Here is a 15,787-nt window from a genome sequence, read left to right on the forward strand (position 1 = left end):
GGAGTCTTGCTCTATTGCCCAGACTGGAGTGTAATGGCACCATCTTGGCTCACTGCAACCTCTGCCTCCCGGATTCAAGCAATTCTCCTGCCTCAGTCTCCCGAGGAGCTGGGATTACAGGTGCCCACCACCACGCCTGGCTAATTTTTTTGTATTTTTAGTAGAGACGGGGTTTCACCATGTTGCCAAGGCTGGTCTTGAACTCCTGATCTCAGCTGATCTGCCTGCCTTGGCCTACCAAAGGCTGGGATTACAGGCTAAAATATTATTTTTAAAGTAAATAATTACATGATATTTGAAATATATGTTATATATTATATATACTCAACTTTGAAAAAGGCTACAGATCACCTATGAACTAAGCTGAAAGGAATTATCATCAGCCCTTTTCCTCTCTCTCTCTTTCTCTTTTCCTTTTCCTCCCTCTCTAACCTAGATTTGCAAATGTCAGCAAATAGGACAGAGCTCGTTATGAAGGCCATGCTGCCTATGTAATCAGTCCAATTAGATCGTTCCCACCAACAAATTCTTTCAAATAACAACATCCTGTATGAAAATCAATGTAAGAATCACCAAATAATCATTGAATACATAGTAGAAATAGCTATAAATACGTGAGGTTATTTTCCTTCTGATGATCTGAAAGGAAAGAATAATTACTGACAACTCAAGCCTACATTTATGGGCTGTAACTTCAGCAGAGATGCAAACCGATAGCTTCTCAGCAGGGAATTTCATGAGCTGTGCTCATGTTTCAGAGATGAGCGCATATCTTTATCACTGTTTAATAGAGTTTAATAGTGTTTAAACCTGTTATGGCATATAATCTGGTGAAATGAAGCAGTTAAAAATATATTGAATAGGAAAATAGTTCTCCTGGATATGTCTGTCCCAGATATATTGCCTGTGGAATTCATCTCGTCATACCTTTAGTTAGAATTGTACATATCAAAATGGACAATCCAAAGAAGGCCCGTGCAATTCTGCAAGTGGACTGCTTTTCATAAAGATTTTCAGGGCTCATCTACTATGACTCACATTACTTTAGTTACTCGGGAAATCATTGCAACCATTTTCCTTTCTTTCGTCTTTCAGGTTGCTGCACACTTGCACATACATTTTTTTTTCTCAGTCACTTTCTCGTATCTTTTCATTTACAAAAAAAAAAAATCATTCTTTTGTTTACTTCTCCTTTTGTATGCATTGTATTCTGTTGGAACCTACACCATAACACCTTTAATTGTTCATCTACAGAAGCAGGCATTTCTGTTGCCATCCCAGCATTCTTTCTTCTTTCTTGAATATTAGCCAAATTTTCATTTGGTTATTCATTTCTATAGAGCTCTGTTCAGGTGGGCCAAAAGAGAAAGTTTCACCTCCCACTATTCTGTTCCATGCCATTGAGCATTATTTGACTGGTAACAAATCGTAGTCCTCTACATCTAACTACTAGTTGAAGGATGGGCATATTATGCAAGCCTATCGAATTGCAATTATGCTCAGAAATTTTAGAGAAATAGTTAAAACATTGAACCCGTCTCTATGATAGTTTTTTTTTGTTTGTTTTTTTGTTTTGTTTTGTTTTGTTTTGTTTTTGAGACAGAGTCTTGCACTGTCACCCAGGCTGGATTGCAGTGGCATGATCTCGGCTCACTGCAACCTCCGCCTCCTGAGTTCAAGCAATTCTCTGTCTCAGCCTCCCAAGTAACTGGGATTACAGGTGCCTGCCACCACACCTGGTTAATTTTTGTGTTTTTAGTACAGACGGGGTTTCATCATCTTGGTCAGGCTGTTCTTGAACTCCTGACCTCATGATCCACCCGCCTCAGCCTCTGAAATTGCTGGGATTAGTGATACCACCTCATGCCTAGGAATGAAGAAAAATATAAGCAGTAATAATATTTCAGAGAAATGAAGTAAGAAAATTTTCTAATTAGCCTCCAATTCAGTCATGCCTATACTGCCCTTAATCTCAGACTCTGTTATTATATAAGACAGCAAAATCACTTTTAATTTTAAGCCATGTTAGGATGTGACTTATTTCTCTTAAAAATCAAAGATATCAACATTTAAATTTTTAGATTTTTAATATCTTTAACTTTAAATGAAATAATAAGCCCTGTCTTATTTACTGTGTAAACATTTGAGATAATATTTGTATATTTGCTTTGTAAACAATGAAATACTATGGAAAAGTAAAGCATTATTATTACCCTGTGAAATAAATATATTTGCTATTAGCATTATTTGCCCTCAACTCTAGATTTTTAGATACTAAGCATAGCTTCCTCTGATTCAAACATTTATAAATGCCTCAACATTAACAGTGCTTGTAAATTGTACAACATTTTATTCTCTTCATTGCAAATATACGAACACCTGAGACTCAGAAAGACTATGCTGCTGTCCCAAACTCACACTACTGTGAGGTAGAATTTTGTGTAAAATACCAGTCTTCCACACTTTGAAATTAATGATCTTGACTGGGCTGACTCCTCTTGGGATATATTTTTTTCACCTCATTGTGACAACTGTTAGTGACTAGCTACCTCGTGTAGAATCTATTTTGGTATACAACATGTACCCTAGCTTCAGTTATCAGCTTGGACTTTCCACCGGAAGCCAAAACTGGCAATACACTCTGCCTTTTAGATCCATACTAGAGTCTGAGCTTGTTGATCTATGGTCTGGGCTTTTGAGAATTGCCCCAACTGATATCAGAAACCCTAACCAGCAAGCCTTGCTCATATTCCTAGAAATATTTCAAAGAGTGTTCTTCCACGTGTAGGTTATTTCAAATACATTACTGGATGTCTTGTGAAACTAATCCATTTTTACTGACGTGACTGGGAAATTAAACCATAAAAAGCCTACGCAAAAGATCATATATAGTTTTAAAAAGAAAAGGATAAGAAAAATGGCAGCAAGAGCTTCCCAAAACTTATCTTTATAAATTTAAAATGTTGGTCTAAAATCAAAATCTATAATTTAATCATTCTAAACAGAAATAAAACTTTAGTAAATTAAAGATACATATTGACAAAATCCTTACACCCAGTGGAGTACCAGCAGTTAGCAGCATGCATGAGAGTTAGGGGTGGAGATCAGCCAGGCATCCTCAATGACAGCATTCTCAGAACTCACAAGACCAAGCATCTGAAGATATGCTTGACTACAGCAGTCTTTAGGTCAGAGAACTTGTTCATCTTGTGTCATAAGGAAAATGTTATTTTTCCACCTCAGACAAATATCAGTGATAAGGGTTGCCAAGGCAAGCAGTACACTAGAGAATGAAATGGGAGAAATTGAGGACATCTTTGTAAGCCAATTCCTTAGATAAAATGAAGACTATTATAAAAAACAGAAGGAAGATCCCAGAGAGAAAGAGAGAAGATGAAACAAAACCACTTGAACCTGGGAGGTGGAGGTTGCAGAGAGCCGAGATCGTACCACTGCACTGTAGCCTGGGTGACAGAGTGAGACTCCATCTCAAAAAAAAGAAAAAAAAAAAAAAAGTGGGGGCCAGAAAAAGAAATAGAAGCCACTGTTTAATTGTTAATAAATGGAAGAAATTAATACAAGAAAGACAGGGAAAAGACCCAAGGGCGTTAAAACTAAACAATAGTTACTGAACCTCTTTACAAAGCCCATTCAGGAGTCTATCTTATTTTTCTTATTTTTCTTATCCTTCTGCCATTTTTCTTATCCTACTCCTTTTAAAACTATATCTACCTGATCTTTGTGTAGACTTTTTATGACTGAATTTCCCAATCATGTCAGTGAAAAAGGATTAGTTTCACAAGCTATCCAATAATGTATTGGAAATAATCTAGGTGTGGAAGACCAATCTTTGAAATATTTCTAGGCATATGACCAAGTCTTACTGGTTAGGGCTTCTGACATCAATTGGCACAACTCTCAAAAGCCCAGACCATAGATTAATAAGCTCAGACTCTAGGATAGCATTTCTTCTCATTGGGAGTTAATCTGGCCACTCTTGGTCATGGAGCTGGCAGTTAGCCTATTTAATGATAAATCATAGGGTTTCTGTCCTTCAGGAATTCACAGACAGGTGGAAACAAATCTAAACAAGGAAATTATACTAAAATGAGATGAAAGTATGCATTGTATTCACAGCGACCACTTGAGTATCTATATCTACCTAAATCTTCAAGGATGTATTTCTCCAAGTGGCCTGCATAGCACATTTTCTTATGTCTTTATATATTTCCACATGTGTGAAACATGCTACCAATGCTTGCTGAATACAAATTCATGACCACAGTTCTCTACATTTTAATGCATAGCTAAGCCAATTAGAAATCCAAAGGAGGCTTGAAATGGGATCAATCTGCATCTTGCAACTATCAAAGCAAATTAATGGGATATGATTTCCTAGAACTTAACAATTGGCATGTATACTTTTTCAAAGATAAAACATAAAATATAGTGAGAGGTCAATTTCCCTCATGGTATTATGTCCATGTAGAATTCTAAAATGTTACATATTATTATAGTCTTTTAACATAAAATATTTTTATGATATTATGATTACTGGTTTTAAGATATTTATTTTTTTCTTCTCTGATAGAGTGCAAGAAGGAAGCCGTCTTTTCCAGTGTTGCTTACTTATATCTGTCAAATGCCAGAACAACACTTAGAGCAAGGCAGACACTCAATATTTATTGTTAAATAAAATAATACATTAATTTGAGGGTAGCATCATGACAATTAATAAAGAAGGGGAAAACAAAGTGTGCTGATACACATACACACACACGCTCCTCATTAAGGGGAAGATATGGTTCAATTTCATTTTTTCAAATATAAATTATAAAAGTAAAATTTGGTTGATGGTATTTGGAGACTAGAAAGAACAGTTTAGCCTTTTTCTTATTTTATATTTCTTGAACACGAATGTAAAAAACATTTATATTATTTGGAAATCCTATTTAATTTTACTATGATTACTTTTCCTAGTTCTACTTTTGCCTACTGCAACTCCCAACTCCTTGTCATTTTTATCATTATGTACATTAGAGTCATACCACTACAAATTAGCAACAAAGAGAGCACATTCCATTTTATTCAGCTGCTGATGTATAAAATTTAAACTCCTTAGCAGGACATTCCAGATCTTTCCTAATTTACTTTCAACCTTACATTTAAATATATCTAATACTAGCATAAAGAAAAATACCATTAATATTCCGTAAATAGATTACATATTCTACATTATAAATGTATGTTGCATATGGTGGTCTCTGTCTCTTTATCTCACACCATATCCCTTTGCAGATATATATTTTTTTCCATTACAGTTGACTAAGGAATTGTTCTAATTAATTATTTTTACAGATACTCACTTAACATTGAGTGTTGTGCAATACAAACTTCCTGCTCTTAGTGACTTTTTTTTCCTTTTTTTTTTTTTTTTTTTGGCTTAGTAAAGAAAACAAAGAAAACAAATAATACTTTCTCCTTATGCTATCAGCTATTAAGTGAGCCCTAACGGGATGCTAGGCAATTCATCAGAGCCATTGGGCTTTTCTTGGTACAGTTTAAGAGGTGACAAAGGTAACAAATATCTGCAACCAACAGAATTTTAAGCAAATATATTGCAATTCAGAGTAGATGCTCACCAGAACGATACTGGACAGATCATAATCCAAAGTGTGAAGATGTCTTCTTGCCTAAATTTACCTACAAAATTTAGCAAGCATCTCTACAAATTAATGAATCGTTGACATGATGATGATGATGAGAATGATAATAATTATCATTTATCTAGCACTTATATGCCCAGTGCCATTTTTAAAATAATAGTCTCATAACACTTGCCCCATCATTCTGAGGTAGGTGTTATTTTATGTTCATCTTCATTTTTTGAATGAGGGACCTAAATTTACGAAGAATAAATAATAAAGGCAAACATTTGCTGTGTATGTATTGTGTGACAGATTATACGCTAAGTACTTTACATGGACAAATATCTTATCTAAACCTAATAACAGCTCCATAAAGTAAGTTCCATGTTAATCCCCATTTATAAATGAAGAAATATAGACATGCAAAGGGAACTTGCCCAAGATCACATACCTAGTATTAGAGTAAGACTCAAATCCATTTGTGTGCTACTGTTGAAACTTAGCTATTAATGACTTCATATTGCCTTTCTTGGATTTGTTTTCTGTATGCCAAATAGACTGTGATGTCAAATAGAACTGGCTTTGAATCTTGGTTCTTAAATCATGCAGCTGTCATTTTAATGTCCCTGAGACCCAGTTTCTTCTATAAAATTAAATAGCAATAATAGCTACCTTATAGGGTTGTTTAAGGGTTAAATGTAACACTGATATGTATAACATTTAGCTCAGGGTTTGGTACATACTAAATACTCCATAAAGAATAGTTACTATTATTATTTTTAAGATTTAGAACAAAAATAATCATTTACCTTAATAAATTACTTAAGGTAAATATTAAAACATGATCAATACTGTGCATAAAATGACAATAATAATCGTATCATAAAAGGAAATACAATTTTAGAAAGATAGTAAATTGTCTTACATCTGTATAGCGCTGTGGAGTATGTACATGGGTGTTGTACACCTTTTTTCCACTTAATCCTAATTATTTTCCTTGGATTGAGTAAAGCAGTCTGCGCTTCCTCTGCCACACACGTGAAACAGAGGTTCTGAGTGATTATCCAAAGCAAAAAAATGACTAGCGGTTGAGCTGGGACTCTTCCAATTAGTTCTCTCAATAAAAATCCACAATTCTCTCTATATCATGTACAGTGTAAAGAATACACACAAGCCTACTAGTTTTATGTATAGTTGAATTTTTAAGTACAAAATCATTTTACATACTTACGTATTAGTTTCACAATATAAAAACTTACTATGTATACAAATGCCAGTTCCCATCAAGAAACAGACTGTGTAGCACTCATACAATTTTACAAACACTTATTCTAAAAGTCGTATTCACTGCTACTTAAGAGAATAAATCCGACACTATCATACAGGAAGAAGAAAAATATAAACATTTAATATAGGAGAGGTCTTTGAAAAGTACTATGGTTAGAGGAAGTTGATTTTCTTCCCTTCATCTAAGTCAAAGCCATTGAAAATAACTTGCATCTGAAGAGAAAAAATGATGCATATTAAAAAGCGTAAGTGTATTCATTTTTAGGAAATAAGAGCTATTTTCCTTAAGCAGACATTGTTACATGGAATAATAAATCAAAATCAACCAGGTAGATATTTATATTTTAAAATATGATGCTTAGTTTTAGTTTCTGTATGTGGAAATGTTAAGTGTTATCCCAGGACATGATTTTGAAAGTTTCAGATTTTTAAAAAATCAAAAATTAAAAAGAGACATGCTGAATTGTGTAAGTTGCTTTTTGATTCTGGATATCAGATCTTTGTTTGATGCATAGTTTGTGAGGTTGTTACAAACCTGTAAGTTGTCAGTTTACTCCATTGATAGTTTCTTTTGCTGTGCAAAATATCTTCGGTTTAATTAGGTTGCACTTTTCAATGTTTGTTTTTGTTGCACTTGCTGCTGAGGATTTAGTCATAAATCTTTTGCCAAGGCTGATATCCAGAATGGTATTTTCTAGGTTTTCTTCTAGAACTTTTATGGTTTGAGGTCTTATGTATAAATATTTAATCCACCTTGAATTAATTTTTGTATAGGGTGAAAGGTAAAAATCCAATTTAATTCTTCTGCATATGGCTAACCAGTAATCCCAGTACCATTTATTGAATGGGGAGTCCTTCCCCATTGCTTTTTACAATTTGAGAAACAAAAAACAAATGATCACCTTAAAAAGTGAACCAAAGACATGAACAGATACGTCTCAGAATAAGACACATAAGCAGCCAACAAACAGGAAAAAAACGCTCACTAAAGCGTTTTTGGTGACTTCTCTAAATCACTAATCATCAGAGAAGTGCAAATCAAAACCACAATCAGACACTATCTCACGCCAGTCAGAATAGCTATTATTAAAACGGCAAAAAATAACAGACACTGGAGAGGTTGCATAGAAATGGGAATGCTTATACACTGTTGATAGGAATCTAAATTAATTCAACCATGGTGAAAAGCAATTTGGAGATTTCTCAAGGGTCTTAGAACTACTATGTGACACAGGAATCCCATTACTGGGTATATACCTAAAGGAAAATTAACAGTTCTACCAAAAAGATACATGAACTTGCATACTCATTGCAGCACTATCCATAATAGCAAAGACATGTAATCAGCATGCATGGACTGGATAAAAAAATGTGGTACATATACACTGTAGAATACTGTCCAGCTATCAAAAAGAACAAATCATGTTCTTTGCAACAACAAAGATGCAGCTGGAGGCCATTATTCTGGGGAAATTAACTCAGGAGAAGGAACCAAATACCACATGTTCTCACTTATAAGTGGGAGTCAAACAACGGGGTACACATGGACATAAAGAAGGGAGTATACACTGGGGACTACTAAAGGGGGTACCAAAAAAATGAGGGAAGAACTGAAAAACTGCCTCTTGACTACTATGCTTGCTACCAGGTAATGAGATCATTTGTACCCCAAACCTCTGCATCATGCAATATACATGTAACATATATGTAACATATTTGTCACATATATGTAACAAACCTGCACATGTACTGCCATAATCTAAAATAAAAGTTGACCTTATATTTAAAAAAGATGCTATTTACCAAACCAAAACAAATGAACAAACATCCTCTCCCACCAGGCTCTGTGAACTAGGAAATGTTAACATTTAGCAACTTCTGAATCCCAGCACTGAGGAAAGGTAGAAAATGGTCGTAACACATAAAAAAAGTAGGTACATTGGTAGTAACTAAAAAGAAAAAAGAAAAAAAAGAAGTAGCACAAAAATACCTACTAAGTGTGTCATATTCTGCTTTTACTTTTTATTACATCAGGCTCATAGAACACATTGAAAAATCCCACATGACATTTTCTTCTCATTGCCACCTAATCTTTTCCAAACATTCATGCCTTTCTGGTATTCACTCTGAGATTACTCAGCCTCTCACTCAGTACCAAAAATAGAGATCTTTAATAAGAAATTCCTCTACTCTTTCTACGATGTTTCTCTCTTCACTCAAACCTTTTCCCTTCCTTTTTATTTCAGAATAATTCTGTTGATCCCATTCACTCAAAGCTCCTCGTGGCTTAAAAAAAAATTCTTATTGCTTTTACATATAATTTTTTATTTTTTCCTGAGTTTTGTGCATCCTAATGTTATGCTCAAATCTCCTTCATGAAATGTTTTTACTCCTTCTTAATGCCCTTTCGAGGAACCTGTGAGCTTGGACACTGCAGCATGATGAAATGATCAAAAGATAATTCTCTAGATATTCTGGACTATGTAATAGTTACTGATCATTTAATACATGTTGGGCATAGGGCTACATATTTTCAACTACTTATTAAGTTCTCAGAAATCATTATGTTTTTCTAATGTTTAAGTCTTAAATTGGATTTCTAAATTGAATACATTTTAAATTTGCATTTCTTACAAATGTATGCTTGGAAATAAACATGCTAGTCTGAAAACAAGGCTAAATAGGATTAGTATGTCGAAATTTTATTCTGTATCATTTTGATTTTTTCTACCTTAATTGGACTTAGATAAAAAGTTTGAAATGTCCTTGCAGATAAACATATAACATAACAATAAAAACAATTACAATAACAATAATTGGTATCCTTGGAGTCCTGAACAAGAAAGAAAGGAAATCTAGAATATAGCTAATGGATTAATAGAAGACACATTGATCCAGAAACAAAAAGCCTCCATGAGGTCTCAGAAAAACTGACAGCTAGAAAAATATGTGATCAGATAATAAAGTGTTGTAGTATAAAACTTTATCCATGGTTCATTTTTGGATTATGACAAAGTTCTAGGTGTAGTCATGAAGTATATGAAGGCATATGTGGGCATGAAACTAAAGTCATTGGAGTTGAAGAAGAGAAACAATTATAATACATGTGGATTCAATTATTATGAATTTCCAAAGACACTATTATAGCCCAGGATCATGGCTCCAAGGACAGCCATGAAGTCAGTGACAAAACCTTTGGTGAATAACTTAGAGTGATTGTAGCAACGAATGAATGTATTGAAACCAGATCATTTGAATTCAACAGTGTTTTTATCTAAGAATAAAGGATTAATAATTTGGAATGGTAATTATAACAAGGGAAGATATCCTTATTCCTGTTCTTGAAGGTTTTGCTCTTATCATCAATGCGTGGTGGCTAGAAGATCAACATAGTTTTTCAGGGACCACAGGGGAGGCCATGTATTCTGTGGAGACCAGGATTTATTTAAGAAAAGAAAATAATGGGCAGAAAGAGTATTCATTGTAGTTAATTGCAGTGGAGCTAATTAATAGATCAAAGAGTCCAGATTTGGCAGAGAGGGCAGCAATAGGAGTGTTGAGTTAAAGGAATATTGGATACCATTTCAAAGAGAATATTTTATTAAACTGACTTCACGGCCCAAGGTAGTGAGTTGACAGAAACAAGAGGTGTGTTGGAATTATCTGCTGTCAAGATACTTACAGGGACTCTGGGCAAAGGTCCATTCAAACTGGTAGTAACACAGCCGGAAGTTTTGTGCTGTTTGATGGTAAACAATGTTTTATGCTTGTTGCCAGTCACATTTATCATTTTGTTTATATTTTCACCTACATGTTTTGCTGGAAAAATTGTGAATTTCCTATTTACTTGTCTTACCAGGAGAAAGACAATTATTCCAAAAAGGAAAAGAGAACACAGAACAATGATTAAGTCCCTTAAATAATTTTTGTATCTATAAGAGATTCTTTATAAAGCAACTCTAAATTATTTTTCAAGTGGAACTCTATTTTCTTTATTATTTTGATACTTCTATATCTATTTTCCCATATTATTTTCTACTATTTCTGTAAATCACCCAGAAGCAGCTTATATTTGTGTGACTCTAAGCTACACGTTTCTTATTATTGAATATTATCCTTCATCTGACTTTTTCTGATAAAGCTAAATTGAACTGATATGACAAAAAAACACACCTCTTACTGGAAATATTAATTATTCACAGATAGCATTCTAGTATCATGCACCAAATGAATAAAGAAAAATATCTCTAATTCTGCACAAGGTAATTTTGGGGAAACCAACATTCACAGTATTAGTCATGTTGATAGTCAGAACTATGAGCAGTTTTAAAGGACAGATATTCTTCTTTCTTCAGTGCTGTTTAATGATTTCTCATAGGCGTCCTTATAAGGCCGTAGAGGTTAGAGTGGGACAGACATGGGCTTTTCAGTCAAGCCGTCTTGAATCTGCTTAACTCATTGATTGGCATTTATTGGTGGTATTGGCTGTTTAATTTCAGAGCCTCCACTGTTAATACTACACTATATTGCCTCTCATAGAATCAACTCACTTGGCAATGATGAGAAATAAATGAAATATTTATCTTTTCTATGCTTTTCATTTATTTTATAGTATAGGACAATGAAGCAATTTTTTCAGGGTCCTGAAGCTATCAGGTGGTAGAACTGAGATTAAAAACAAATAAGCCAAAACCAAAACAAAGAAAAAACACTGTCTTAACTTCATATCCAGTGCAATGTCTAATATAACATATATTTTCTCATGCTTGAGAACATGTTTTAATGTGTAATTGTTTTACTTAAGAAAAAAAATCAATGAGGTCTATAATCATTCTGTTTTGAGTCTTGGAGTTTTTGTTTGTTTGTTTGTTTGTTTTCACAGTAGAAGAAACTAGTGGTCTTGAGAATGGTATTGTGCTTATACTGCAATCTCATAGTAATTATATGTATATTGCAAATATAATTTTTCTCTATTTTTTATTTCACATAGTTTTAACTAATATACAGAAATCACAGAGGTACATTATTGCTAAGATATAAAGATCATCTGTTGAAATGATTAATTATTAATGTATTCACATGCTAGCTAATTAAAAATATTTAGTGTAAGTGTATGTATTAGGGTTCTCTAGAGGGACAGAACTAATGGAATACATATACATGTATATGTGTATATATAAATATATGTATATGAATTTATTAAGTATTAACTCACACAACCACGAGGTCCCACAATAGCTCGTCTGCAGGCTGAGGAGCAAGGGGAGACAGTCCGAGTTCCAAAACTAAAGAATTTGGAGTTCAATGTTTGAGGGCAGAAAGCATCCAGCACAGGAGAAAGATGTGGGCTGGGAGGCTAAGCCAGTCTCTCTTTTCATATTATTTTCTAGCTGTGTTGGTGGCTGATTAGACTGTGCCCACCCAGATTAAGAGTGGGTCTGCCTTTCCCAGCCCTCTGACTCAGATGTTAATCTCCTTTGGCAACACCCTCACAGACTCGCCAAAGATTCAGGACTTTGTATCCTTCAATCTGATCAAGTTGACACTCAGTATTAACCATCACAAGTCCACCCCTTGTCAACTTGAACCCATACACATCTCCTGAGATCAGACATAATCTTCAAATAAAGACAATTAATAAGGTTGTAATTATACCGAAAGTAATACAACTAGCCTTCATACAACCGGAAACACACCAATTCCCAACCCAAATACTATTAGGTAAAGTTAACAATACATAAATGCTGATACGAAGTGAATAAATCTTATATCGCATGATAAAGGAGAAAGGAAATAAAATGAAGACTTTTTTTTTAGTAAAAGTGTATACATGCACAGACTTTTTTTTTTTGTTTTGAGACGGGAGTCTCGCTCTGCGGCCCAGACTGGAGTGCAGGCGCGATCTCGGCTCACTACAAGCTCCGCCCCCCCCCCCCCCCCCCACCCGTGAGGAGGTTCACGCCATTCTCCTGCCTCAGCCTCCCTGTAGCTAGGACTACAGGCGCCCGCCACCATGCCTGGCTAATTTATTTTTATTTTTTTGGATTTTTAGTAGAGACGGGGTTTCACCGTGTTAGCCAGGATGGTCTGGATCTGCTGACCTGGTGATCAGCCCGTCTCAGCCTCCCAAAGTGCTGGGATCACAGGCGTGCCACACAGACATGTTTTTAACAAAATAAGGAGGAAATACTCATGACGATTACAGTCCTCATTTCTGCAGCTGATCATGTGGTCATAGTTGGTATTGATGACTACCTTCTTCTACTACCCATTCTATATTCCTTGTGCCTTCAACAAGCACCTTAGCAGGTCATGTTTTTTGTTTTTTGTTTTGTTTATTCCTGGTGGAGTGTCCCAAACCTTCATTCCTGGAAGGTCTGGTCATTTGTGGTCCTGCCTGGATTGGACTATTGTTGTTTCCCAATGACCTTAATCACAGTGCATGGTAATACTAACAGATGCCCTAACGGATCTCCTGTATTCCCTGCACACGCTTCCTTACCTTTGTTGTGGAGTAGTAGACTGATTTCATCTTGATAATCCGGGTCAATCATGCCAGCCAAGTAACTCCTTTCTTAACCTGTTGACTTAAAAGTAAGAGAAGTCCTAAGTGTCCAGGTGGCAATCTTAACTTCCAGTTGAATGGAATTGTTGTGTCTCCTGGCGGCAGTATTTCTCCCTCTGGAACTAAGACCTCTAAGCCAGCAGAATATAATGTCATGGGAACAGGATGCAAAAATTTTGCCAGTGGATCTCTAGGGGTGATGCTGAGTGGTGCCAGTTCCACTTCCACCCCTTGATTCCCAGTCCCATGAATCTTGGCTATAAGAAAACAGTACCATGTATCGACCTCTGATTCATCACATACACAGCCTTCTGGAGCACTTTGCCCCAGCCCTGCAAAGTATTGTCACCTAGTTACCATTGTAATTGTGACTTCAAAGGGCATTCCAGCGTTCTGTCAATCTAGCTGCTTCAGGGTGAAGGGGAACAGGATAAGACCAGCAAATTCCATGAATAGGAGCCCACTGCCGCACTTCTTTACCCATAAGTGAGTGCCTTGGTCAAAGGCAATGCTGTGTGAAATACTATGACAATGTATAAGGCATTCTGTGAATCCATGGATGGTAGTCTTGGCAGAAGAATTGCATGCAGGATAAGCAAACTGATATCCAGAGTAAGTGTCTATTCCAGTGAGAACAAACCTCTGCCCTTTCCATGATGGAAAATATCAGATATAATTAACCTGCCACTAAGTAGCTGGCTGATCACCTCAAGGAATAGTGCCATATCAAGGGCTCAGTGTTAGTCTCTACTGCTGGGACATTGGGCCCTCAGCAATGGTCACAGCCAGGTCAGCCTTGGTGAGTCCATGTTGCTGAGCCCATGCATAACCTCCATCCCTGCCACCATGGCCACTTTGTTAATAGGCCCACTGGGCTAAGACAGGTTGGCTGAGGAAAGGGGCTTAGTGGTGTCCACAGAACTGATCATTCTTTCCACTTGATTATAAACATCCTCCTCTGCTGAGGTGACCCCTTGGTGAGCACTCACATGGGATACAAATAACTTCACAATTTTTGACCACTCAGAGAGGTCCATTCACACACCTCTTCCTCAAATTTCTTTATCACCAATTTTCCAATCATGCTTCCTCCAAGTTCCTGACGATCCAGCCAAACCATTATGTGAAGCCCATGAATCAGTATATAATCGCATATCTGGCCATTTCTCCTTCCTTGCAAAGTGCACAACCTGGTGCACCGCTTGAAGTTCTGCCCACTGGGAAGATTTCCCTTCATAGCTGTCCTTCAGGAATGTCCAAGAGAAAGGCTGTAGTGCTGCAGCTGTCCACTTTCGGGTGATGCCTGAATATTGTGAAGAACCTGTGAACCAAGCCTAAGTCTTCTCTTCCTCTGTCAACTGATCACGGGGAACTCCCCATGTAGCCATCGGTGCAGGCTGGGGAAGAAAAGGCAGAGTGGCAGGAGTGGAGGCCATGGGCATTTGAGTCACTTCTTCATGTAACTTACTTGTGCCTTCAGGACCTGCTAGAACCTGATCACGCATATACCATTTTCACTTGATGATGGAATGCTGCTGTGCACAACCTACTTTATGGCTAGATGGGTCAAAAAGCATCCAGTTCATGATAGGCAGTTCATGTTGCATGGTGACTTGATGACCCATAGTCAAAGGTTTAGTTTCCACCAAAGCCCAGTAATGGGTCTAGAGTTGTTTCTCAAAAAAAGAGAGCAGTTATCTGCAGAAGATGGCAGGTCCTTGCTCCAAAGTCATACAGGCCTCTGCTGTGATTCACCTATGAGGGCCTGTCAAAGGCTCCAAGTAACATCTGTTTTTCCATAATTTCAGCTCTTTTTCTACAGGAGATAAGACTCTCACTAGGGGCAATCTTAGCAGATTTGAGCCTCAATAATTTTAGGGACAGAATCCCCGAGTTTATAATTTTCTTTTATCACTTTATCCACTAAACTTAGGAGCAACCAATCAACTTCATTACATTCCTTGGTTCCCCATATATGGTCAAAGGTATTATGTACAGAGTCACTAAACTCCTTGGCTCTCAGAAGCCATGAATCATGAGGGTCAAATGCATTTATTTTGCATAACTTTCTAAACAGTTCATGTCAAGGACTACCAGGGTACTCCATACTACTAGAAGTAGAGACCTTAGCATTTTGGGGTCTAATCATGTTAAGCAACCAACTCCAGAAACCCCAAAACTAATGAAAGAACTCCATCCTTAATATTCTGTTCCTCTAGAATCATGCCTGGTACCAAAATCTATATTACTCTGGGTTCTCTAGAGAGATAGAACTAATGGAAAACAT

General features: G+C 36.2%; 1 long non-coding RNA gene across 1 annotated transcript in view; it reads right to left on the minus strand.

The window, feature by feature from the left end:
• LOC108585869 overlaps positions 1–15,092 on the minus strand; it is a 51,488-nt gene extending 36,396 nt beyond the window's left edge. Inside the window, exon 1 of the long non-coding RNA XR_001902414.3 lies at positions 13,438–15,092. This is a non-coding gene — a long non-coding RNA (uncharacterized LOC108585869). The remainder of the gene's footprint in view (positions 1–13,437) is intronic.
• Positions 15,093–15,787: the final 695 nt, after the last annotated feature.

Source organism: Papio anubis, chromosome 3 (genome assembly GCF_008728515.1).
Source record: "Papio anubis isolate 15944 chromosome 3, Panubis1.0, whole genome shotgun sequence".
Taxonomy (NCBI): Eukaryota; Metazoa; Chordata; class Mammalia; order Primates; family Cercopithecidae; genus Papio; species Papio anubis.